Source organism: Triticum aestivum, chromosome 6D, assembly GCF_018294505.1.
Source record: "Triticum aestivum cultivar Chinese Spring chromosome 6D, IWGSC CS RefSeq v2.1, whole genome shotgun sequence".
Lineage (NCBI taxonomy): Eukaryota > Viridiplantae > Streptophyta > Magnoliopsida > Poales > Poaceae > Triticum > Triticum aestivum.
Genome location: NC_057811.1, coordinates 483,635,113 through 483,662,066, shown reverse-complemented (window position 1 = coordinate 483,662,066; position 26,954 = coordinate 483,635,113). Strand labels below are relative to the sequence as shown.

Here is a 26,954-nt window from a genome sequence, read left to right as displayed (position 1 = left end):
ACAATTTCAGGATCTGACCCCGGTTTGAAAAAAATTCGGGATTTGACCCTTTTTCCTACCGTCAGAGGCCCTGGCGGTAGGGTTATACATCCTACTGCCAGGGCCCCTGGCGGTAGGGTACTAGTCCACGTCAGCTCGCGGAAACGGCCGCCGTCCCCCTCCGTCGCACCCTACCGTCAGGGGACCTGGCGGTAGCCTGTCTAACCCTACCGCCAGGACCCTGGCGGTAGGGTCCGGGCAGTTATTCCGCCCGAGACCCCGCGCCCCTTCCCATCTCCCCACCCCTCCCCCTCCCCCCCCCCCCCCCGTCGGCAGTTTCTCCCCCAAGTCGCCTCTCTCCCTCTCTCTTCTCCTCCACTCCCCCCTCGGATCTTCACCGATTCTTCACCGTTTTGGCGGATCGAGATGGCCCCGAAGAGAGAATCGTAAGCTCCTCCGATCCCTCCAATTAGTTTTTGCAAACTTGCTTCCGATTCGACGCATTATTTGCTTGAAATCCCTCATATTTTTGAACTTTAGATTGGATTTTTTTCACCTAAGATTGATTGTAGTTGTAGTTCTTAGTTCTTTAGTAACTAGTGGTATTGGATATGAACTCTAATCAATAGTTCATATGTTAGTGTGAAGATGAACCCTAGTTCATAATTTTTTTTGTTAAAAAAATTATGATGTAATGCATGTGGGAGGAATTGATTGTAGGTTGATGATGCATGTTGATATGATGATATGAAGATGTTGGAGGAATTTTTTGTTTACAAATATGATGATATGATGCATGTTGGAGGATTTTTTTTGTTTAAAAATATGATGATATGATGCATGTTGGAGTGATGATGCATGTTGATATGATGATATGAAGATGTTGTTTGGAGATAATACATTGAAGATTATTGTTGGAGGGTTTTTTTTTGTGATATGATGCATGTTGATATGATTAAAGAGGGGAAGGATTTTTTTATATGAGCAATGTTGATATGATTTGATCCATCATGGTGACATGATGCATGGTGATATGATATGATTTTTTTTGTGATATGATGCATGGTGATATGATTTTGATATGAAGTGCTTACGATGTTTTTGTTTATGAAATTTTATTAAGGCGGCCACCTCTTGCGGACAACATCGGCCCACGGTACTCCATGCTGGACTGGGCATTCGACAAGGGTCATCGTGCCCGGTTCATAGAGAACGGAGAGGTAAGTGATATGAATGAAATTTTGATCAAAGTTTTCGGATTGATGAAAATGATTTCCTAACTTTTGGCGTTCACTTTTTGACAGATGCTCCAGCCACTGCGCATGAGGGGTCACGGGGTTCATGGGCATATGGACTACGACGATCGCTACGCGCCGTTCTTCAAGAGAGCCCGACTGTTGGGTTTCGTGTTGCAGTTCAAGCGTCAGCCGCCGACGCTTGTCCACGCAGCTCTCACAGCTCTGATTGACCGGTGGCGACCGGAGACCCATTCTTTCCATCTGCCATGCGGGGAGATGACGGTGACCCTCGAGGACTGGGAGATGATTACTGCCATGCCGATCGAGGGTCATGCACTCACCGGTCGACTGGAGAGGACCAACTGGCAGGAGAGGGTCACCACCCTCATCGGCGACTGCCCCGGTGCCAAGAGTAACCGTACATCCGGTGTGCCCTTGATCTGGCTCTCGGAGCACCGGAAGACATGCCCCGAAGGCGCAGACGAGGCGACTGTGGAGTGGTACGCGAGGGCCTACCTGTGGTATCTTCTCACGGAGGTCGTGTTTCCTGACAGCTCCGGGAACTCTGCCAACTGGTCCTATTTGTTCTTCCTAGCCGACTGGGATGCAGGGTACAGTTGGGGGACCGCATCTCTCGCCTACCTGTACTGTTCGGTAAGAGAGTGTCTAATTGCCTACCTACCTAGGAAAGTATGTCCATGACAATTTCTTATATCTGATCCTCATTGGATGTTTTGCAGCTTGACAACGCAACGCAGAGGACGGGAGACAAGTCCAATATGGGTGGCTTTGTCTGGGCCTTATCCATTGGATGTGGGAGCGGCTGCCGGTGGGGCGTCCGGAGAAGATGCCAAGACGCCCATGGGAAGACTATGGCAAAGACGGCGACGAGACTCGAAACCCCACCGTAGCTTACGAGTGGGACGTTGTCAAACTCTACACGGGCCTAAACAAGACTTCGTACAAGACCTACACCAACGAGTTGGACGCTTTGATGCATTCACAGGTATATGAACTCGCTCAACACCTTTCTCTTTGATTCCACTTTTGACCGAGAGTGGGAACTTACCAATGTATATGTAATAGGTAAACTGGTGGCCGTATCGACAAGACCGAGAGTGGGACTTTGATCTGAACGTGATGTGCGATGCAGACCGTGGTCTTTGGCAGTGCATCGTGCCCATGATCTGTGTGTACGCCGTCGAGTGGCACTTGCCACACCGCGTGACCACGCAGTTTGTGATTTTTCAGCATACCCCACCGGGCCAGCCCACCGATACCGGCGGACACGCGCTCCACCTGTGAGCGCTTTGTTCTCCATGCCCATGATTTCATTACGCTTATCATGTTTCTTGTTGCTTATGATGATCTCGTTGCGCTTATGATGATTCTTGTTGCTAATGCCTTGCAGGATGAGCCGGCAGAAGAATCAGTCGATCATGGACTGGGGAGAGCAGCATAAAAGTCATGTGACAGAGTGGAACCGATGGAGGTACCGGAAAGACTGGGAGAGGAGGGTGACTGACTGGGATGCTTACCTGGGCCGACACATGAGGTGGTACGATGATGGCCAGAAGCACCGTCTTCGTCTCAGGCCTCGGTGGACGGCGGAAGACATCGCGGAGCTGGAGAGGGATGACCCCGAGGAAGAGGCCTACCAGACTGGCATCAGAGACATGCACAGTGGCTTTAGGGAGTTTGCCCCCCTCATCAACAGAGTGGTAAGTTTGAACCGACGGTTGTATTTAAACTATTTCATTCGTCATCGTGACTGACTTATGCCATTGCAGTCTGGTGAGCTGAACAGATGCATCTTTGAAGCCTCAGATGCACTAGGTGATGTCCCCGGGAGCGTACAATCCGAGAACAAAATGAGGGGGACGATGAAGGTACAATTTCAGCCTCCTCGGAACAGATGCATCTTGTTCACTTTGCAATCATAAACCTGATACTTATTATGCCCTTGTTTCATTGTGAGTGCAGAAGTTCGTGAAGCGTTGTCGCAAGCTAGTAGGGCTGCTTGGGTGTGCTGGAGCTGGGTCGGTTGAAGCTTATCGGCCTGTAGCCACACAGGGTCACATCGGCTCATCGAGCCAGGTTCCCTCGGTGTCTAGGTTGGCCGAGGAGGAGGAGGATGAGGAGGAGGCCACATATGAAGAAGGGGAGGAGGAAGAGGAGGAGGAGGATGAGAGCAACGGGGAGGAGGAGTACGATGAAGATTATGGACCTCCACCAACTCAATCATCTCAAGCATCTCAGCTGCCGAAGAAGAGGAATCCGAAGAAGAAGGATTTGCTGAGTCCGGACCCTTTCCAGAGACCGCTTCCTCGCCAGCCCAAGAAGAAGACCGAAGAGACTCATTCAAAGAGTAACGAGGACCGTACCTCCAAGAGAGGAAGGAGCAACTGATTATGATCTTCGATAGTTGGCTCTTGTAGTTGGGTTGTCTATGTGTTTGCTATTAGGTTGAACTTCGTTTGGTTGAACTTGTCGGTTGTGGAACTACGTGGAACTATGTGTTTGCTATTTGTGGACCTATGTGTTTGCTACTATGTGGAACTCCGTTTACTGATTAGTTAAAGTTCATTTGAAATGTTCTATGCATTTCAAGTTATCTTAATATGGGTCTATGTGATGTCCAAGTTTAATTGTTTAAAATCTGTGATATTGCTGTCATATTTTGTCAAACTTGCCGTGATATTGCTGTCATATTGAATTTGAAAACAAGCAACCAAATGAACTTGAAACAACAAAACAGAGGACCCTACCGCCAGGCACCCTGGCGGTAGGGTTAAACAGCCTACCGCCAGCCCCCAAGGCGGTAGGGTGAACCTACCGCCAGGGCCCGTGCATTTTTCGTTACAGAAACTTTACACCGCAAAACACAGGACCCTACCGCCAGGGTCCCTGGCGGTAGGGTCATACAACCTACAGCCAGACCTCATGGCGGTAGGGTGACCCTACCGCCAGGGCCATTGCACATTTCGTCACAGAAACTTTACACTGCAAAACCCTGCCACACCCTACCGCCAGGGACCCTGGCGGTAGGGTTAGACAGCCTACCGCCAGGGGCCCTGGCGGTAAGGTACTTATCCACGTCAGCACAGGCAAACGGCCGCCGTCCCCCTCCGTCACACCGCCAGGGGCTCTGGCGGTAGCCTGTCTAACCCTACCACCAGAGGCCCTGGCGGTAGCAAAAGGGTCAAATCCCAAAAATATTTCAAACCAGGGCCAGATCCTGAAATTGTTACGGAAAAGGGTCAAAACACGAAATTTTGCCTAGTACTGCTGCTGCCGCTGTCTTCTTTCAGGCCAGCTGAACTTCTCCTCCGATTCTCTCTGACTTTGCCACGCCGCCCTTGTTGTCCTCGCTCCTCAGGCAGCCAGTTCCCCTTCTCTTGTCTCCCTCGAAGAGGCGTCTCCCCATCCAGACCAAAGAGGCCGGGTCGGGCAGCACCTAAGGGTGTGTTTGGTTTATACTTAAGGTTGCCCCACCAAAGCATTGTCTAGCCAAAAATTTGGTTGAGGTTTTGGTTGCCCATGATTTGGCCAACATTGGCAGGAAAAATGAATAGTTGCCTAGAGTTCATTGACATGCCAAAAAATTGGCAACAATCCAAACAAAGATCAATCTTTGAATCATCATTAAAATTTTAATAGGGTGCACTTTGGCTACAATCCAAACACACCCTAGTCCGCTGCTTCCTCCTGTATTACCCCTCCGCCTGCCTGGTCAATATCCCCGTCATCAAAGTAATCTGGCGTCTGCAAAAATCATTCTCGATCTGGACACGTACTCGTGGGAGGAGCCGCAATCGGAGGTCCGCATCTCCGTCCTGGCCGATGATTCCAAGCCGCCGCCGCATCGGCTCCAAGGCCAGGCCATCGCCGCCGCTGCCTATGCCTGGATCCCAGGCCCGACCGCCGCCGACCCCCAGGACGCCACCGCCCCGCCTCCTTCAGGCCAGGCCGCCGCCCCTTGTGTCCAGTCTGCTATCTCCCGGCCGTCGTCGTCTCGAGGCCGGTGCTCCTCAAATTCATGCGGTTTGTGGGCAATGTTGTGGTGAACGTGCGTGTGCCTATGCGTGTGTGGGTGGTGGACCTGATCCAGATCGGTGAGAGAGTAAAAAAAGGAAGGGCGTAAAAAGAAAATGATATGATGTTTCCACCGGGCCTGCATCTTCGTGGTTGCCCGCTGACTTCTGACAGTGTTCCCTATATTGATCATGTCTCACACAAGCGACGCCGGTCGATGCTGGGTACTCGCCTGTCTGTGATGTTGTCCCCTAGTTGTCTTCAACAGGCTGTGCTGGTCGTTATTCATCGACTCTTCTTACGGCTTCTGCCCGAGGTGGTGGTGCCTGCTCTACGTCGACTCCTCTCGAGGCTTCCGTGTGCAGTGGTGACTGCTCTACGTCGACTCCCCAGTGGCTTCCACATGCAGCACTACGTCGACTAACTACTCTCGGTTGACTCCACACACGACTTCCACGGGTGGTGGTGATTGGTCATCATCGGCATGTGTTTCTACCTCGACATTTTCCGTCGTGTCTCTGTCTGCGTGTGAGATTGCACAGCTGTGATGCCTGCTTGCTGCTTGGGATTCTTCATCGACTGGTTCTGCAGGTTCAGTGACTGACTCTTCTGGCACTGAGAAACCACCTTCTACTCATTCAGGTACATCCCTATGGATTCTTGATACTGGAGCGTCTTTTCATATGACTTATAATTTTTCCACTTTGACCTCCCTTTGACCTGTCGATTCTCCTGTTTGTGTTCTTACGGCTGATGGCACTCCCATCCCTGTAGCTAGTTGAGGCACTCTTAGCACTTCTTCATTTCATGTTCCCTCTATCGCTCATGTTCCTCGACTTACCATGCAGCTCATATCCGGTGGTCAGATTGTTGACTCTAGTTGTAGGGTCATTCTCGACTTTGATTCATGTTCTGTTCAGGATCGTCGCACAGGCGCACTGCTTGGTGCTGGCCCTCGACGCTCTGATGGTCTCTGGGAGCTTGACTTGCTTCGTCTTCCTTCTGCTACCACCGCCACCAGTCTCGTAGCCCCTGTTGTTGCATCTACCAGTTCTTTTCAGCAGCGGCATCATCGTCTTGGCCATTTATGTGGTTCTCGTCTCTTGTCTTTAGTTCATCGTGGTGTTCTGGGGTCTGTCTCTGGCAACGCTTCGTTGGATTGTTTGAGTTGTAGGCTTGGTAAGAGGATTCGGCTATCCTATCCTCACAGTGAGTCAGTGTCTGAGCATCCTTTTGATCTCATTCACTCAGATGTTTGGGCTCCTGCTCCCTTCGCTTCGAAAGGGAGTCATCGCTATTATATTCTCTTTATAGATGATTTTACTCGCTACACTTGGATCTATTAAATATCTTCTCGTAGTGAGGTCTTATCTATATACAAAAAATTTACTGCCATGGTTCATACCTAATTCTCCACTCCTATTCGTGTTTTTCGCATAGATACTGCTGGTGAGTATATCTCTCATGCGTTGCGAGGATTTCTTGCTGAACATGGTACTCTTCCCCAGTTCTCTTGTCCTGGTGCTCATGCTCAGAATGGTGTGTTGAGCGCAAGCATCATCACCTTCTTGAGACGACGTGTGCGATGATGATCGATGCCTCTCTTCCGCCTCACTTTTGGGCTGAGGCTATTTCCACTTCCACCTATCTCATCAACATTTAGCCATTTGCTGCTTTGCAGGGTGGTATTCCTTTTGAGAGACTTTCTGATCGTTCTCCTGATTATTCAGCGCTTCGTTTGTTTGGTTGTGTTTGTTATGTTCTTCTTCTCTCACGTGAACTCACCAAGCTGATCGCTTAGTCTGCTGAGTGTGTCTTTCTAGGATACATCGATGAGCATAAGGGTTATCGGTGTTGGGATCCTGTCGGTCGTCGGATGCGTATTTCCCGTGATGTGACCTTTGATGAGTTTCGCCCTTTCTACCCGCGTCCATCCTCCTCGACCTTTTTTCTGGAGGACATCTCTTTCCTCACATTTCCCGATACAGCTCCCTCTATGCCCCATATTCCTACTCCTCCTCCCCCGTTGTTGCAGATACGACGCCATCCTCTCTCACAATTTCTTCTCTCCCCTTGTCACATGAGTCTCCAACTTCATCCCCGATACCTTCTCCGTCTCCACCTTCATCAATGATGCCTTCCCCATCAGCACCGATGTCTTCCCCGTCTCCACCTTCGGTGATTCCTACCTATCCCTCTTTTCCTTTCCATTACACTCGTCGTCCACGTCCTGTGGATGCGTCCACTGATGCGCCATCTACTTCTGGTCTGCCTTACACTCGTCATCCACGTGGTGTGGATCTGTCAACTGATGCGCCAACTACTTTTGGTGTGCCTTACACTCCGCGTGCACGTGTTGTGGATCCGTGACGCTTCACGCATGAGCACTGTGAACTTGGATATCCCTTGCAAATCGTTTGAAGTCGTTGCTGCCAGGGATTATCTCTCCAACGCAATCATGTTTCATCCCAGGTCGTATGATAATATATAATGTTTTTCTAGCTTGCGAGATAACACACTTTATGCGGACGAGGAAAGATGGAAGGCATTGAGTGGGTGCCTATGATCGTGTTGTTGGGGAACGTAGTAATTTCAAAAAAATTCCTACGCACATGCAAGATCATGGTGATGCATAGCAACGAGAGGGGAGAGTGTTGTCCACGTACCCTCGTAGACCGTAAGCGAAAGCGTTATGACAACGCAGTTGATGTAGTCGTACATCTTCACGATCGACCGATCCTAGTACCCAAGGTACGACACCTCCACGATCTGCACACGTTCGGCTCGGTGACGTCCCACGAACTCACAATCCAGCAGAGTGTCGAGGGAGAGCTTCGTCAGCATGACGGCGTGATGACGGTGATGATGAAGCTACCGGCGCAGGGCTTCGCCTAAGCACTACGACGATATGACCGAGGTGGATTATGGTGGAGGGGGGCACCACACACGGCTAAGAGATCAATGATCAACTTGTGTGTTCTAGGGTGCCCCTGCCCCTGTATATAAAGGAGCAAGGGGGAGGCCGGCCAGCCTTGGGGCGCGCCAAGGAGAGGGGGGAGTCCTCCTCCTAGTAGGAGTAGGACTCCCTCTTTCCTAGTCCAACTAGGAAGGGGGAAGGGGAAAGGAAGGAGAGGGAGAGAGGGAGGAAACAGGGGGCGCCGCCCCCCTCCTTGTCCAATTTGGACTCCCAAGGGTGGGGGGGGGCGGCCAGCCCATGGCTCCCTCCTCTCTCTCTCACAAGGCCCATGTTGGCCCATTAGTTCCCCCGGGGTTTCCGATAACCCCCCGGCACTCTGATAAATATCCGGTGACCCCCGGAACTCATCCGGTGTCCGAATATAGTCGTCCAATATATCAATCTTTATGTCTCGACCATTTTGAGACTCCTCGTCATGTCCGTGATCATATCAGGGATTCCGAACTATCTTCGGTACATCAAAACACATAAACTCATAATACCGATCGTCACCGAACGTTAAGCGTGCGGACCCTACGGGTTCGAGAACTATGTAGACATGACCGAGACACGTCTCCGGTCAATAACCAATAGCGGAACCTGGATGCTCATATTGGTTCCCACATATTCTACGAAGATCTTTATCAGTCAAACCTCATAACAACATACGTTGTTCCCTTTGTCATCGGTATGTTATTTGCCCGAGATTCGATCGTCGGTATCTCAATACCTAGTTCAATCTCGTTACCGGCAAGTCTCTTTACTCGTTCCGTAATGCATCATCCCGCAACTAACTGATTGGTCACATTGCTTGCAAGGCTTATAGTGATGAGCATTACCGAGAGGGCCCAGAGATACCTCTCCGATACACGGAGTGACAAATCCTAATATCGATCTATGCCAACTCAACAAACACCATCGGAGACATCTGTAGAGCATCTTTATAATCACCCAGTTACTTGTGACGTTTGATAGCTCACAAGGTGTTCCTCCGGTATTCGGGAGTTGCATAATCTCATAGTCTGAGGAACATGTATAAGTCATGAAGAAAGCAATAGCAATGAAACTGCAACGATCATAATGCTAAGCTAACGAATGGGTCTTGTCCATCACATCATTCTCCTAATGATGTGATCTCGTTCATCAAATGACAACACATGTCTATGGTTAGGAAACATAACCATCTTTGATAAACGAGCTAGTCAAGTAGAGGCATACTAGGGACACTTATGTTTTGTCTATGTATTCACACATGTACTAAGTTTCCGGTTAATACAATTCTAGCATGAATAATAAACATTTATCATGAAATAAGGAAATAAATAATAACTTTATTATTGCCTCTAGGGCATATTTCCTTCAGTCTCCCACTTGCACTAGAGTCAATAATCTAGATCACATCACCATGTGATTAACACCAATAGTTCACATCACCATGTGATTAACACCCATAGTTCACATCGCCATGTGACCAATACCCAAAGGGTTTACTAGAGTCAATAATCTAGTTCACATTGCTATGTGATTAACGCCCAAAGAGTACTTAGGTGTGATCATGTTTTGCTTGTGAGAGAAGCATAGTCAACGGGTCTGCCATATTCAGATCCGTAAGTATTTTGCAAATTTCTATGTCTACAATGCTCTGCACGGAGCTGCTCTAGCTAATTGCTCTCACTTTCAATATGTATCCAGATTGAGACGCAGAGTCATCTGGATCGGTGTAAAAGCTTGCATCGACGTAACTCTTTACGACGAACTCTTTGTCACCTCCATAACCGAGAAATATTTCCTTAGTCCTCTAAGGATAATTTTGACTGCTGTCCAGTGATCTACTCCTAGATCACTATTGTACTCCCTTGCCAAACTCATAGCAAGGTATACAATAGGTCTGGCACACAACATGGCATACTTTATAGAACCTATGGCTGAGGCATAGGGAATGACTTTCATTCTCTTTCTATTTTCTGCCGTGGTCGAGTTTTGAGTCTTACTCAACTTCACACCTTTGCAACATAGGCAAGAACTCTTTCTTTGACTGTTCCATTTTGAACTACTTCAAAATCTTGTCAAGGTATGTATGTAAAGAAAATCTTATCAAGTATCTTGATCTATCTCTATAGATCTTGATGCTCAATATGTAGGCAGCTTCACCGAGGTCTTTCTTTGAAAAACTCCTTTCAAATACTCCTTTATGCTTTCCAGAAAATTCTACATCATTTCCGATTAACAATATGTCATTCACATATACTTATCAGAAAGGCTGTAGTGCTCCACTCACTTTCTTGTAAATACAGGCTTCACCGCAAGTCTGTATAAAACTATATGCTTTGATCAACTCATCAAAGCGTATATTCCAACTCCGAGATGCTTGCACCAGTCCATAGATGGATCGCTGGAGCTTGCACACTTTGTTAGCACCTTTAGGATTGACAAAACCTTCTTGTTGTATCATATACAACTCTTCTTTAAGAAATCCATTAAGGAACGGAGTTTTGACATCTATTTGCCAGATTTCCGAAAATGTGGCAATTGCTAACATGATTCAGACAGACTTAAGCATCGCTACGAGTGAGAAAATCTCATCGTATTCAACACCTTGAACTTGTCAAAAATCTTTTTTGACAATTCGAGCTTTGTAGATAGTAACACTACCATCAGCGTCCGTCTTCCTCTTGAAGATCCATTTATTCTCAATGACTTGCTGATCATCGGGCAATTCAACCAAAGTCCACACTTTGTTTTCATACATGGATCCTATCTCAGATTTCATGGCCTCAAGCCATTTCGCGGAATCTGGGCTCATCATCGCTTCCTCATAGTTCATAGGTTCGTCATGGTCTAGTAACATGACTTCCAGAAAGGATTACCGTACCACTCTGGTACGGACAATACTCTGGTTGACCTATGAGGTTCGGTAGTAACTTAATCTGAAGTTTCATGATCATCATCATTAGCTTCCTCACTGATTGGTGTAGGAATCACTGGAACTGATTTCTGTGATGTACTACTTTCCAATTTGGGAGAAGGTACAATTACCTCATCAAGTTCTACATTCCTCCCACTCACTTCTTTCGAGAGAAACTCCTTCTCTAGAAAGGATCCATTCTTAGCAACAAAGATCTTGCCTTCGGATCTGTGATAGAAAGTGTACCCAATAGTTTCTTTTGGGTATCCTATGAAGACGCACTTCTCCGATTTGGGTTTGAGCTTATCAGGCTGAAACTTTTTCACATAAGCATCGCAATCCCAAACTTTAAGAAATGGCAACTTAGGTTTCTTGCTAAACCACAGTTCATACTGTGTCGTGTCAACGGATTTAGATCGTGCCCTATTTAACGTGAATGCAGCTGTCTCTAATGCATAACCCCAAAACGATAGTGGTAAATCGGTAAGAGACATCATAGATCGCACCATATCCAATAAAGTACGGTTACGAAGTTCGAACACACCATTACGCTGTGGTGTTCCAGGGGGCGTGAGTTGTGTCGTGGAATTGTCACGTCAGATGTCCTAGTGAAAGGACTTGGTCGTGGAGCCATCGCAACTAGGAAACTTACAGGGGTTAATCGGGACAAAGGACACGAGGTTTATACTGGTTCGGCCCCTTACGGTGAAGGTAAAAGCCTACAATCCAGTTTTGAGTGGGATTGCTTATGTCTTGATAACTAGGGAGCGAATACGCTTGACCTAGCTCTCGATCTGATCTTCCTTGCCCTGAACCGCCGCCGGGTCGTCCCTTTATATACACAGGTTGACGCCCACCGGCTCACAGAGTCCCGACCGGCTCATAAACAGTGTCCGGCTCGGTCTCTCTCTATTATTTCCTTACAATACAAGTTATATACATATGGCGGTTTATCTCTACGGGCCACGAGTCGCCTTTGGGCTTGGGCCCTTAACTGAACCGCCATCTTCAAGTGTCGTCTTGGGCTTCAATAATTGTCATAGGTATAACCCGGCCCCTCCTGGGCGGGTCATACCTAATAGTTATATCCCCAACATTAGGCCCCAGATTGATTTGAACTGGTTCATGTCAATCTTCAACACTTAAGAAAAATCTTCTGCTCTTTGCTTGTACAAAAAATTTCGTAACCTGCCATGACATCATCCTCTGGATTTGTGGTAACCCGCCATGATGTCATCTGTCTTTAATTCGCACTTTGTCCAACATATCTCAACGGATCCTTATCTTAATGACCATCCTGAGAATCGAGGCGTCCTTGTAGCTGGATAACCATGCTTTCGGCCTCCTCGTTTTTCGCGCCCACTTAAGAGCCCTTCCTTATAAATAGGCATGACCGGTCTTTCCACATTATCCTCCTTTCCAGTCATCTTCTTCCTCTCGCAACCCTTCTGCTGCTCGAGCTCCGCCGCCGCCGCAGAGCACCTTGTCTTCCTCAATCTTGGCCACTGCATCAACCTGAGTCGATCCAGAGAACGGCGGCGACCCTCCGCAGTAGATCTGCAGCTGTAAGTCTTCACTTTTCCGCACCTCAGATCCGCATTAGGGTTTGCGATTTTCTCTGTGTTCTTCGCTGTTCATCGTAGTTCGTCTTGAGTGCTCGTAACACATCCTTTTTGATCTAAAAAATGGTGCTTAACTAATGCGGTAGTTGTTTTGTTTCCACTTTTGGTATCAGTAGATTCCCTTCCTTGAAGAAAAGATCTTGTAGGAGCCCATGAACTCATCTGTACTGGTTTCAGGTCTAGATTTATTTTCTTTTCCTGAACGGCCGTTGATCCAAAATAATAGCCGCAGCCTGTGAAACTTGTTTGTGTAACACTTAAGCAAAAACTGCATTTTGTTAGATCCACCTAACCATGGCGGCTCAAACTGCCGACTTAAATTGCAATGCTCAAAGGACATCATCCAACTTATCATGGCGGCTTAAGTAATTTGCACTGCTTCATGGCGGTTTACATAACCTCACGTAATTAGTCATATACCATTAGGCCCCTTTGAAAGGATCGATATAGTTGACTAGAGGGGGGGGGGGTGAATAGGCAACTAACAATTTTTAGCTTTTCTTTACCAATTTAAACTTTGCATCAAAGTAAGTTGTCTAGATATGCAACTAGGTGAGCAACCTATATGATGCAACAACAATAAGCATACAAGCAAGCAAGAGATAAGGCACAAATAAACTTGCACAAGTAAAGGCACGAGATAACCAAGAGTGGAGCCGGTGAAGACGAGGATGTGTTACCGAAGTTCCTTCCCTTTGAGAGGAAGTACGTCTCCGTTGGAGCGGTGTGGAGGCACAGTGCTCCCCAAGAAGCCACTAGGGCCACCGTATTCTCCTCACGCCCTCACACAATGCGAGATGCCGTGATTCCACTATTGGTGCCCTTGAAGGCGGCGACCGAACCTTTACAAACAAGGTTGGGGCAATCTCCACAACTTAATTGGAGGCTCCCAACGACACCACGAAGCTTCACCACAATGGACTATGGCTCCACGGTGACCTCAACCGTCTAGGGTGCTCAACACCCAAGAGTAACAAGATCCACAAGGGATTAGTGGGGGGATTCAAATATCTCTTGGTGGAAGTGTAGATCGGGGCCTCCTCAACCAATCCCTAGAGAATCAACAAGTTTGATTGGCTAGGGAAGGAGATCGGGCGAAAATGGAGCTTGGAGCAACAATGGAGCTTGGAGGTGGAAGAGGTGGTCAACTAGAGGAAGAAGACACCCCTTATATAGTGGGAGAACAAATCCAACTGTTATCCACCAACTCAGCCTGCGCAGCGCGGTACTACCGCAGGGGTACGCGGTACTACCGCAGAGCCCGGCGGTACTACCGCCCACGCAGCAGAGACCAGAACAGCCACACAGCACTACGGCAGAGGGCGGTAGTACTGCTGGCGCGGTACTACCGCAAGGCAGGGGCTGTCCAGGAATGGGAAGGCACGGATATAAAAAATTACATCCGTGGCTACTTCCGCAGAGTTGGAGTCGATGCAAAAACCCGACGCGGTAGTACCGTAAGCCTGCCGCGGTACTACCGCGCGAGGTGCGGATGTAAAAAATTACATCCGCCCCTTACAGCCGCGTAGTTGCGGAACTAAGCAGGGACCACGGTACTACCGCTACCAGAAGCGGTACTACCGTGGGGCCTTGCGGTACTACCGCACCAGCGGGCGGTACTACCGCAAGGTCCTGCGGTAGTACCGCTCTGACGAGCAGTACTACCGCACTTCCTAGTTCGGCAGACAGGAGCTATAATTGCATAGACAAAGAAAACTTAGGATGCTCCAAAGGCAAGAGGAAAGGAGGTGCAAGGGACGATGTGTACGTGATGAATCCACCCAACCTTTCCAAAGCGGACCCCCTCTTAATAGTACGGCTTCCCTACGACTCAATACCACCGAAAAGAACCGAAGAGAAACGCCGTCTTCTATAGCCTTCGAGGGGAACCCAACCATCTTGTGCCTAGTCAATATATCTGAAATATTTGATGCATATGATTAGTCCGCAAAAGCATTGTCATCAATCACCAAAACCAACTAAGGGATAAAAATGCCCTTACAATCTCCCCCTTTTTGGTGGATTGATGACAACACGGGATTTGCACGAGGGTATAACGCAAAGAGCAAGGGCAAACCCCAAGTCTCTAAAATATAGACGGGCTCCCCCTAGATGTGTGCTCTCTCGATAGTGCTTTGGACTGCACGGCACACATACTAGGATCAACACTCCCCCTATATTTTATAGACATGGCAAATCTTGCAATAAGGCTAAAGCTAAGCAAGATAGACAGGAGCATAATGTAATAAGCACACGATAGAATAAGCTTACTACGGTACGATAGAGTGCATATGTCTTACACCATATGATAGAAGGTCTCACGAGCACAAACCAAAGCAAACCAAAGCAAACCAAAGCAAACGACATAAACGAAGTTCAACTGACCCAAACACGACATAACTCGCAGCAAATCCTACACTCTCTCCCCCTTTGGCATCGAGACGCAAAAAAGGCAGAGAGGACACCTACGGCAATAGTGGTGGCTCAAGCGGAGTAGTCACTGTCACGCTCCTCGTCGGACTCTGCAGCTGGGACGGACTCCTCCTCAGATTCGGTCCACCGATAGCCCTGCTTGTGCAGCCATTCTGCCTCTGGGGTGATGTTCACCTCTGACCCGCTCGATATGTTCTCGCCAAAAGTCCTGAAAATCCGCTTGTCGCGGCGGCGAACCTCCTTGGAAGCCACATGGATCTGGTACTGCCCCTTGGCTTGCATACAGAACAATATCTTCATCTTGTTCTTCAGTCACTTAGCCCAAGAAGGCTCAGAGGTGGGAGGGATGTAACCCTCAGAACTCTCCTCGTCTGCTGCCTCCTCTTCCTCCTCATCTGCATCCATGTCCATGGCAGCCACAGTATCAGCACGAGAGGTAGTGTTGGCCCACTGAGACTTGATACGGAGGTTGATGGGCTCATGCCGGATCCAACCAGGGGCCTCAAACTCATCCTGAGGGTAGACCCGCTCCCAAGTAGCCGAGATCAACTGAAACAGATAAGGTCCATAGATGGGGACCTTGCAGTTGTAGACCGCAAACTGAAGTTCAGTCCACATGATATGTGAGACATCAAGTGGCTGAGAAGAGAGAGTTGCGAGCATCTTCACACAAGAGCATCATATCCACCAGATAGGCATGCACCTTGTCCTTGTCCCCAATGCATGGGAAGAGAGTGTTGCAGAAGATCCGGTGCATAATGTCAAGAAATGAGTTGAGTACCCAAGTTGACTTGCCATTGGAGAGCTTCTTCTCCACAAGGTAGGGCATGAGCTTGTTCTTGTTGGCAGACTCGGAATTGGCATGAGGGCGAACACCTTGGGGAGTGGTGAGCCCCTCATCCGGAACCCCAGGCAGGGTCATGAATTCCTTCCAGGTAGCAATTAGTTGTCGGCCATTGGTCATCCAAGTCATGGTCCTTTCCTCATTGGGATGAAAATGCATGGAGGCAAAGAACTGGGCAAGGATCTCAGGATCATAGTCTTTGTGGAATGAGATGATATGCTCAATGCCAAATTGCTCCACGAGGTCCAAAGCCTCACCAAAGTATTCCCGGTGCGCCTCTTTGCGCATGTGATGCATGTTGATCCACTTCACCTCCACATGGGTATTTTGCTTGGCCTTGATGACATCCAGATAAATGAGATTCTGCTGCTTGGTCCAGAATAGATCATTCCCTCGAAAGATGGCACGAGGGTTTCCATACGGATTGACCTTCCTCCGAGCGATGAACTCAGCAAGCGGTATCTCATCCATGCCCTTGGTGGGTTCCTTCTCTTTGCTGGCAGTGGTCTTGGTTCTGCGTTGGGGGGCATTGGAGCCCTCTGCTTCTTCTATGTTGCGCATACGCTTGGACCCCGTGTCACGGGGTGGATTGGAGCGGCGAGCTGGAGCACCTGAGCCAACACCTAAAACACACACCACAAAACAAACACGCACGAAACACGAGAAGGATCGATGCAAAGACCACAGCAAAGCAGATGAAACAAGTAGACATGGCACGTAAGAAGTGCCACAAGAGGGATTTGAGACAACGGTAGTAACGCGTGTTGTGCCACGTGCGGTAGTACCGCTCCAAGGAGCGATAGTACCGGACGTGCGGTAGTACCGCGCCCGCAGGGCGGTAGTACCGGACGTGCGGTAGTACCGCGCCAGTAGGGCGGTAGTACCGGACGAGCGGTAGTACCGCACTTGAGGAGCGGTAGTACCGCACGGGTGCAGATCCGAAAAAGCCATGGAGATCTGAGCACAACCGTGTCAACACGCGGTACTACGGTCGATCAAATCCATCACGGGACAACTATAACAAGTACCAACACTACACAAAACTACTCTCCTACATCCTACTCTTGCATAGATTTGACTAAAAATCTCAAGAACAACTTGCATCTCCCCAAAACCTAAAAGCAACAAGATGAACAAGAAAACGAGAGGGATTGGGGAGAAACCTTGTTCCATGGCAAGAGGGAGTGGGGGGAACGATCCCACCGGTCGGAATCCGAGGAGAGCGGCCGGAGACGGAGATCCGGCAAGGTCCTCCGGCGCCGTTCTTGAGCGAGAGAGAGAGAGAGAAAGACGAAGTGGGGAGAGAGACGAATGGGTATGGGGGAGTTAGAACTCCCCCTGCCTGTGTTTAACCCCCACGCGCCCGTGAAGGCATGGTAGTACCGCACGTCATCGCGGTACTACCGCCCGGGCGGAAGTACCGCATCTGGGCCGTAGTACCGCTCCCCCAGGCGGCAGTAAAAAATTACTGCCGCGCTGGGTGCGGAAGTACCGCTCACTCCTCGCGCGGTAGTACCGCACGTCATCGCGGTACTACTGCCCGGGCGGAAGTACTGCACCGAGGCCGTAGTACCGCTCCCCCAGGCGGCAGTAAAAAATTACTGCCGCGCTAGGTGCGGTAGTACCGTGCACTCCACACGCGGTAGTACCGTGGCAGGCCGCGGTAGTACCGTGAGCTCAAGAAGATGCACGTTTCAAACACAAGAAAAAAATGGTCTTTGCACGGAATCTTCAAGCAAACAAGACACCACAGGAACACGCTCAACACGAAGAGAGAAAGGCAAAAGACAACAAGAATCAACCACGAGACACAACCTCTCCAATGAGAGGGCGGTGGCCGGAGCCACCTATGTTTGAGTCAATTGGTATGGCACCGCGAAGAATTATCCTTGGGCCCATGACCAAAACTCGTCTTTGAAGCACAAGTACCATCAAAAATGGCTAATGTGAAAGAGTTGATCACTTTATGCATAATGGGGGGAGGGAGAGTTCATTGAGAGAACAACACTCCCCCTATGTCCATGCCTACACCTAGAATAGACAACAAGTTGAGTGTGGTGGGGTGTGCAAGGGGTCAAGCAACATTGCTTGAATCAATGATATTTAGCTCATGCCTTTGTTGGGGAACGTAGTAATTTCAAAAAAATTCCTACGCACATGCAAGATCATGGTGATGCATAGCAACGAGAGGGGAGAGTGTTGTCCACGTACCCTCGTAGACCGACAGCGGAAGCGTTATCACAACGCGGTTGATGTAGTCGTACGTCTTCACGATCCGACCGATCAAGTACCGAACGTACGGCACCTCCGAGTTCTACACACGTTCAGCTCGATGACGTCCCTCGAACTCCGATCCAGCCGAGTGTTGAGGGAGAGTTTCGTCAGCACGACGGTGTGGTGACGATGATGATGTTCCACCGACGCAGGGCTTCGCCTAAGCTCCGCAACGGTATTATCGAGGTGTAATATGGTGGAGGGGGGCACCGCACACGGCTAAGAGATCAAGAGATCAATTGTTGTGTCTCTGGGGTGCCCCCCTGCCCCCGTATATAAAGGAGCAAGGGGGAGGTAGCCAGCCAAGGGGAGAGGCGCGCCATAGGGGGGAGTCCTACTCCCACCGGGAGTAGGACTCCTCCTTTCCTTGTGGGAGTAGGAGAAGGGAAGGGGGAAGGAAAAAGAAGGAAGGGTGCGCCCCCCTTCCCTAGTCCAATTCGGACCAGACCATGGGGAGGGGTGCGGCCACCTTTTGAGGCCTTTCTCTCCTTTCCCGCATGGCCCATTAAGGCCAATACGAATTCCCGTAACTCTCCGGTACTCCGAAAAATACCCGAATCACTCGGAACCTTTCCGAAGTCCGAATATAGTCGTCCAATATATCGATTTTTACGTCTCGACCATTTCGAGACTCCTCGTCATATCCCCGATCTCATCTGGGACTCCGAACTCCTTCGGTACATCAAATACATAAACTCATAATAAAACTGTCATCGTAACTTTAAGCGTGCGGACCCTACGGGTTCGAGAACTATGTAGACATGACCGAGACACGTCTCCGGTCAATAACCAATAGCGGGACCTGGATGCCCATATTGGCTCCCACATATTCTACGAAGATCTTTATCGGTCAGACCGCATAACAACATACGTTGTTCCCTTTGTCATCGGTATGTTACTTGCCCGAGATTCGATCGTCGGTATCTCGATACCTAGTTCAATCTCGTTACCGGCAAGTCTCTTTACTCGTTCCGTAATACATCATCCCGCAACTAACTCATTAGTCACAATGCTTGCAAGGCTTATAGTGATGTGCATTACCGAGTGGGCCCAGAGATACCTCTCCGACAATCGGAGTGACAAATCCTAATCTCGAAATACGCCAACCCAACAAGTACCTTTGGAGACACCTGTAGAGCACCTTTATAATCACCCAGTTACGTTGTGACGTTTGGTAGCACACAAAGTGTTCCTCCGGTAAACGGGAGTTGCATAATCTCATAGTCATAGGAACATGTATAAGTCATGAAGAAAGCAATAGCAACATACTAAACGATCGAGTGCTAAGCTAACGGAATGGGTCAAGTCAATCACGTCATTCTCCTAATGAGGTGATCTCGTTAATCAAATGACAACTTATGTCTATGGCTAGGAAACATAACCATCTTTGATCAACGAGCTAGTCAAGTAGAGGCATACTAGTGACACTCTGTTTGTCTATGTATTCACACATGTATCAAGTTTCCGGTTAATACAATTCTAGCATGAATAATAAACATTTATCATGATATAAGGAAATAAATAATAACTTTATTATTGCCTCTAGGGCATATTTCCTTCGGTCTCCCACTTGCACTAGAGTCAATAATCTAGTTCACATCGCCATGTGATTTAACATCAATAGTTCACATCACCATGTGATTAACACCCATAGTTCACATCGTCATGTGACCAACACCCAAAGTGTTTACTAGAGTCAGTAATCTAGTTCACATCGCTATGTGTTGAGGATATAGACCTTAGAGTCACCCGCCAGGAGGGGCCGGGTTACTCACGTGGTCATTGCCAGAAGCCCGGAGCCAAGCTTGAAGACAACGGGCCAGAGATGGGCTGAGACCCGGATATGGCTTAAGGCCCGTAGTTACAATCATCATTATAGTAGAACTTGTAGTGTAAGGCAAGTATTGTTTAGAGTCCGAGTCGGACACTCTTATGAGCCGGCCGGGACTCTAAGGGCTGCTGGGCGTCAGCCTCCCTATATAAAGGGACGACCCGGTAGCGGTTTAGGGATGACAACAATCTGATCGAGAGCCGGGCATAGCTGTTTAGCTCCCTGGCGATCGTAACCCTAATCAATATCACCTCAAACTGGACGTAGGCTTTTACCTTCACCGTAAGGGGCCGAACCAGTATAAACCCTCGTGTTCCTTGTCCCACATAACCCCTTCAAGCTTCCTAGTTGCGATGGCTCCACGACTAAGTCCTAGCTCGAGGACATCTGCCGTGACAATTCCACGACAGTTGGCGCCCACCGTGGGGCCAGCGCACGGTGGATTTGAGTTCTTGAAGGGCAGCTTCGAAGGGCTCAAGGGATACGCTGTGGGCCGGATGACCAAGAGTCGTCGCGGCAAGCTCTACATCGACGATGCGGACTGGGGCCCCGACACCGGCTCAATTGAGTACGGGTACCGGGTCCCCTTTGGCGGAATTCATGTCTTCATTGGCAAGATTGGTGAGCCGGGCCCCGAGCCGGATCTCTGCGCCGATCTCATCGAAACGGCTCAGCGCGCACGACCCGCCCGGGCCCGGCCTGCCTTAAGGCGCGCTTTTGTGGGATGCATCCATGGAGGGCCCTCTGATCCATCTGGGTCTGGTGATGAGGCGGCCGCCGGTTCTGACGGCGAGTCGGCCACTGATGAGTCAAACTCGTTGTACCAACTTCAAGATGGCAGGCTCATGGGTTGTTCCGATGGCGACAGTATTCCGGACCTTTTTGAGCCGCCAAGTCAGGTTGGAGTTTTTATGGCTGGGGCGCAGCCTGTTCAGAACCCCGCTGCTGGATCGGGAAACCCGGTGCCTTCTCCGGCTCAGGTGCTGATGGATCTGACGGACAAGATGACGGCCCTGTTAGCCGCCACGGTTGACCCGGCGGATCAAGATCAGCATGATGCGGAGGTGGCGCAGTTAAAATTGGATCTGATAAAAGCTAAAGAGGATCTTGCAGCAGAAGGGATCAGGCTGGCTGCGGAGCGGGCGGCTCTCGACGCCCGGACTCAGCTGATTCAGGCGCAGTCCTTCCAACTCACGATGGATCAGAACGCGGCCAATGAGGTCATGAGAAGGAGGCATCAGAAGGCCCAGTCTCGACTCCCACCGGTTTACGATCCACGCAATCTCTTCAACACGCCGGGTGCAGGGTCTAGTAACCCGCCAGGGGTCATTGCGCCCGGGTCTGGACCCCTTACTCAGCCACGGGTGATGGGGCCTCCCCAGGTGCCCCCTGCCCCGCCTCAGTATGTGCCAATACCCCCGGGTCATTATGATAACCCGCTGGAGAACATGGTAGCTGCGGCAGCACGGCTGGCGGCTCTCCCCGTTGACGGCGATTCTCCGGCGGCCATCGAAACCCGCCGGGTCAGGGAACTCCTGCAGACGGCACTGGCACAGCAAGAGGCGTACTCCTACAGCCGGGACAGGATCCACTCGACCCCTCGTCCAGGTCAGAGCCCGAGTTACAGCCGGCACATGGTCTCAGCAACCGGCTCAAGCAATGTCCGGCGCCATGACCCGCCCCCTGGCCATGGCCCGGCTCATAACGGAGCCTTTTACGCAGCAGACCAAGCACGGCAAGAGGCGGAGCAAGTGCCTCAATTGACGGCTTACCAGACCCCCCCGGCTTATCCGACGACTTCCGTTGATGTGGGTATCCCTACCAGGACCGGGGGTGTCCCTTGTTTGGTGCCAGCTATCCGTAATGAACGTCTACCCAAGGACTTCAAAGGCCCTAGGAAGGTGCCTAACTATACAGCTGACTTACAGCCTGCAGCCTGGATTGAGAGTTATGAGATGGCTATGGAATTGCTGGAGGTCAGTGAGGCGGCCATGGCCAAGTATTTCACCATGATGTTAGATGGAACTGCCCGCACGTGGTTGAAAGGGCTACCACCGAATTCCATTGGGTCTTGGGCTGAGCTGAAAGCCCGGTTCATCCAAAACTTCAAAGATACCTGTAGGCAGTCTATGTCAATTGTGGATTTGACTAACTGTAAGCAGCAGGAGGGTGAATCCACGACCCATTGGGTCCGCCGGGTCAAGGAGATCATACATTCATCAGATAAGATGGATGCCGGCTCTGCAGTCTTAATGTTGGAACAGAACTGTCGCTTTGTGCCCCTAAAGATGAAGCTCGGGCGGCTTAAGCGCGACTGCACAGATATGGGTACATTAATGGCGGCTCTTGTCAAGTACGCCGATTCCGATGGTACCAAGGATCCCCCTTCAGATGATGAAAGGACAGGGAAGGGAAAGAAGAACGGCAATGGCAAGGGTCCTCAGTTTAACCCGGGGAACCAAGGAGGAGGCAAGCGCAAGGCCGATGGCAGCCTGGAATTTGTAGCCAATGCCAACTCCCAAGGTAATAACCAGCGACGCAAGGGGAGGCCCCCTCCACGAGGCGGCGGGTCAGGTCCGACGCTGGAGCAGCTGTTGAATGAACCTTGTCCAAGGCATGGCTCTAGAGAGAAGCCAGCGACTCATCTGTGGAAGGATTGTGCGATCATGAAGGCCTTTAAAAACTACAATGGCCCGGGTGGCGGCTCAGGTCGCTCGGCGGCTTTCATGGCCCGGGCGGCGGCTCAAATTCCGGTCCTCAGAACGGTCAAGGGGGCTTTAATCAACAGTCTGGCCAGGGTCATCAACAGCAGCAGGGGGGTTACCAGACCAATCCAAAGCAGCTAAGCGGTGGACAGTATCATGTATTTACCACTAGTCTGTGCAAGCGAGATCAGAAGATTCACAAGAGGGCTGTGAATGCTGTTGAGCCGGCAGTCCCACGCTATTTACGATGGTCTGAGCAGCCCATAGTGTGGAGTAGGGAGGATCATCCTCCTCGGGTGGATAACCCAGGCCACTTGGCCTTGGTGGTGGCTCCTCAGGTGGGAGGATATAAGTTCACAAAGGTACTTATGGATGGAGGCAGTAGCATTAACATCCTTTATTATGAGACTTTTCGCCGTATGGGGTTAGTTGATAAGAACCTCAGCCAGTCAAACACTATCTTCCATGGGGTAGTACCTGGTAAGTCGGCTTATCCAGTCGGCAAGATCGAATTGGAAGTGGCTTTCGGTGATGACAATAATTACAGGGTGGAGAAGTTGACCTTTGAGGTGGTCAAGATAAGAAGTCCATACCATGCTATATTTGGATGGCCGGCTTACGCCAAGTTCATGGCACGGCCGTGTTATGTGTACTTACAGCTCAAGATGCCGGGTCACAATGGGACCATTACGGTTCACGGCAGCCGGAAAGTGGCTCTGGAGTGTGAGGAAGGTGATGCAGCTTATGCAGAGTCTGTTTGTGCTACAGAGGAGTTAAAGTTTTACAAAGACAATGTTGACCCAACAGACATGACCTCTCTGAAGAAGCCGACTACGGAGACTGAGCCGGCGATGAAATTTAAGTCGGCTGATGAAACTAAGCTTGTTGATTTTGTTCCAGGAGATTCATCTCAGCAGTTTAGCATCAGTGCCAATCTGGATCCAAAATAGGAAAGCGCGCTCATCGAGTTCATCCGTGAGAATAGGGACATCTTCGCGTGGAAACCTTCTGACATGCCAGGTGTACCTAGAGAACTCGCTGAGCACACTCTCAATGTTGATCCGAAATTTAAGCCGGTCAGACAGTTCCTTCGGCGGTTTAATGAAGAGAGGCGAAAGGCTATTGGTGAAGAAGTGGCCCGGCTCTTGGCGGCCGGGTTTATTGTTGAAGTCTTTCACCCAGAGTGGTTGGCTAACCCGGTGCTCGTGCTCAAGAAGAACGGCACCTGGCGGATGTGTGTGGACTACACGGACTTGAACAAGGCGTGTCCGGCTGATCCTTTTGCTCTCCCCCGTATTGATCAAATCATTGATGCTACGGCAGGTTGTGCACGCTTAAGTTTCTTGGATGCTTATTCCGGGTATCATCAGATTAAGATGGCAGTTAAGGACCAGGAGAAGACGGCGTTCATCACTCCCTTTGGAGCCTTCTGTTATGTGTCTATGCCCTTTGGACTCAAGTGTGCACAGGCAACTTACCAGCGTTGTGTACAGAATTGTCTTCATAAACAGATCGGGCGCAATGTTCATGCATATGTGGACGATATTGTGGTTAAATCCATCAAAGAGGAAACCCTGATAGATGATTTAAGAGAAACCTTTGATAATCTCCGGGTCTATAAGATGATGCTTAACCCGGCCAAGTGTGTCTTTGGTGTTCCTGCAGGCAAGCTCTTGGGTTTCTTGGTTTCTGACAGAGGCATTGAGGCTAACCCGGAGAAGATCAAGGCCATCACCTCCCTGGCTAAGCCGGCGTGTATAAATGACGTTCAGCGCTTGGCGGGTCGCATCGCTGCTTTAAGCCGGTTTATAAGCCGTTTGGGTGAAAAGGCCATGCCCTTATATCAGTTGATGAAGAAAACTGATAACTTTGTCTGGAATGATGCAGCTAATACCGCTTTTGAAGAATTGAAGAAACAACTGGCAGAGCCCCCGGTCCTTGCTGCTCCGGTTGATAAGGAGCCCTTACTACTGTATGTGGCAGCAAACGCACGAGCAGTCAGCGTGGCTATTGTGGTGGAGCGCAAGGAGGCGGGTAAGGAGCATCCGGTTCAGCGGCCGGTTTATTATGTCAGCGAAGTGCTCATTGAGTCTAAACAGCGGTACCCGCATTGGCAGAAGCTTGTGTATGGAGTGTTCATGGCGAGCCGGAAGCTTAAGCATTATTTTCAGGGTCATCCCATCACTGTGGTCAGTTCTGCCCCTCTTGGTGATATCATTCAAAACAGAGAGGCCATAGGGAGAATTGCTAAGTGGGCTATAGAACTTGGACCCCATGGTCTCAAATATGTGCCACGCACTGCTGTTAAATCTCAGGCTTTGGTGGATTTCATCAACGATTGGACAGAATCACAAGTGCCCGAGCAGAAGCCGGATAACACTTATTGGACTATTCACTTTGACGGGTCCAGGCAGTTGGAGGGCTCGGGGGCTGGTGTTGTATTGGCTTCCCCTAAAGGTGACAAGTTCCATTATGTGCTACAGTTGATGTTTCCTTGCACTAACAATGCGGCTGAGTACGAGGCCTTGCTCCACGGTCTTCGGATGGCTAAGGAGATGAGCTTGAGCCGGGTAAGGTGCTTCGGTGACTCAGACTTGGTGGCTCAACAGGTATCAGGCAAGTGGGACTCTAAGGACCCTCTAATGGCGGCTTATCGCCGCGAAGTTGATGCCATTGCGGGGCACTTTCAGGGCTACCAAGTAGAGCACATTGATCGCAGGAAGAACGAGGCGGCTGATGCTTTAAGCCGACTAGGCTCTCAGCGAAAGCCGGTGCCGCCTAACACTTTCCTGGATGTCCTGTATAACCCTTCGGTTAAATTGCCTACAGAGGAGGACTTGGCTATCCCTGACCCGGAGGCACGACTGGTGGCGGCTCTTCATGTCATACCAGACTGGACAATGCCATATCTGGCTTATATAACCCGGGGAGAGTTGCCTGAGGATGAAACTTTGGCCAGGCAAATAACCCGGCGGGCTAAGTCAATGATCGTCATCGATGGCGAGTTACATCATCGCAGTGTTTCAGGGGCATTTCAGCGTTGTATCTCCCCTGAGGAAGGCCAAGAGATCTTGCGTGAGATCCATGAAGGGGATTGTGGCCATCACGCCGGCTCAAAATCCCTTGTAGCCAAGGCTTTCCGTCATGGTTTTTATTGGCTGACGGCTCATGCTGATGCAGAGGACTTGGTCAGTAAATGTGATGGTTGCCAAAGGTTCTCACGACGGGCTCATGTGCCGGCTCAGGAGTTGAGGATGATCCCAATCACTTGGCCCTTTGCGGTCTGGGGGCTTGATATGGTTGGGCCTTTTAAACGGTCCAAGGATAAGAAGACCCACCTCTTGGTGGCAGTTGACAAATTCACAAAGTGGGTGGAAGCTGAGCCAGTTAGCAAGTGCGATGCAGCCACGGCGGTTCAATTTATGAAAAAGGTGATTTTCCGCTTTGGTTTTCCACACAGCATTATAACTGACAATGGCACCAATCTCTCCAAGGGCGCCATGGAGGAATTTTGTCAACGAGAGCATATCAGACTTGATGTTTCTTCAGTGGCTCATCCTCAATCCAATGGTCAAGCTGAGAGAGCTAACCAGGAAATTCTGAAGGGCATCAAGCCCTGGCTTTTGGTCCCTTTGCAACGGACGCCGGGTTGTTGGGTGGAGGAGTTGCCCTCCGTCTTGTGGAGCATCAACACTACCCTTAACAGGTCTACCGGCTTCACGCCTTTCTTCATGGTTTATGGAGCAGAAGCAGTCCTCCCCAGCGACATCCGTCACGATTCACCTCGCGTGGCGGCTTATGTTGAGACGGATAATGAACAAGCGCGCCAAGATGCTCTGGACTTGTTGGACGAACAGCGTGATGTGGCAGCAGCCCGTTCAGCGATTTACCAACAAGACCTGCGCCGTTATCATAGTCGCCGGGTCAAATCCCGGGTCTTCCAGGAAGGCAACCTTGTGCTCCGGCTCATCCAGGATCAAACAGATGCACACAAGTTATCCCCACCTTGGGAAGGGCCCTTTGTGGTCAGCAAGAACTTGCACAACGGGTCATATTACCTCATTGACATTCGGGAGCACAAAGATTCACGTAAGTCTGAGGAAGAGACCCGTCGGCCGTGGAACATAGCTCA

General features: G+C 49.9%; 1 pseudogene; it reads left to right on the top strand.

Moving 5' to 3' along the window:
- The first annotated feature begins 405 nt into the window (after positions 1 to 405).
- The window catches only part of LOC123142781 (uncharacterized), an 81,292-nt pseudogene continuing 54,743 nt past the window's right edge, over positions 406 to 26,954 (top strand).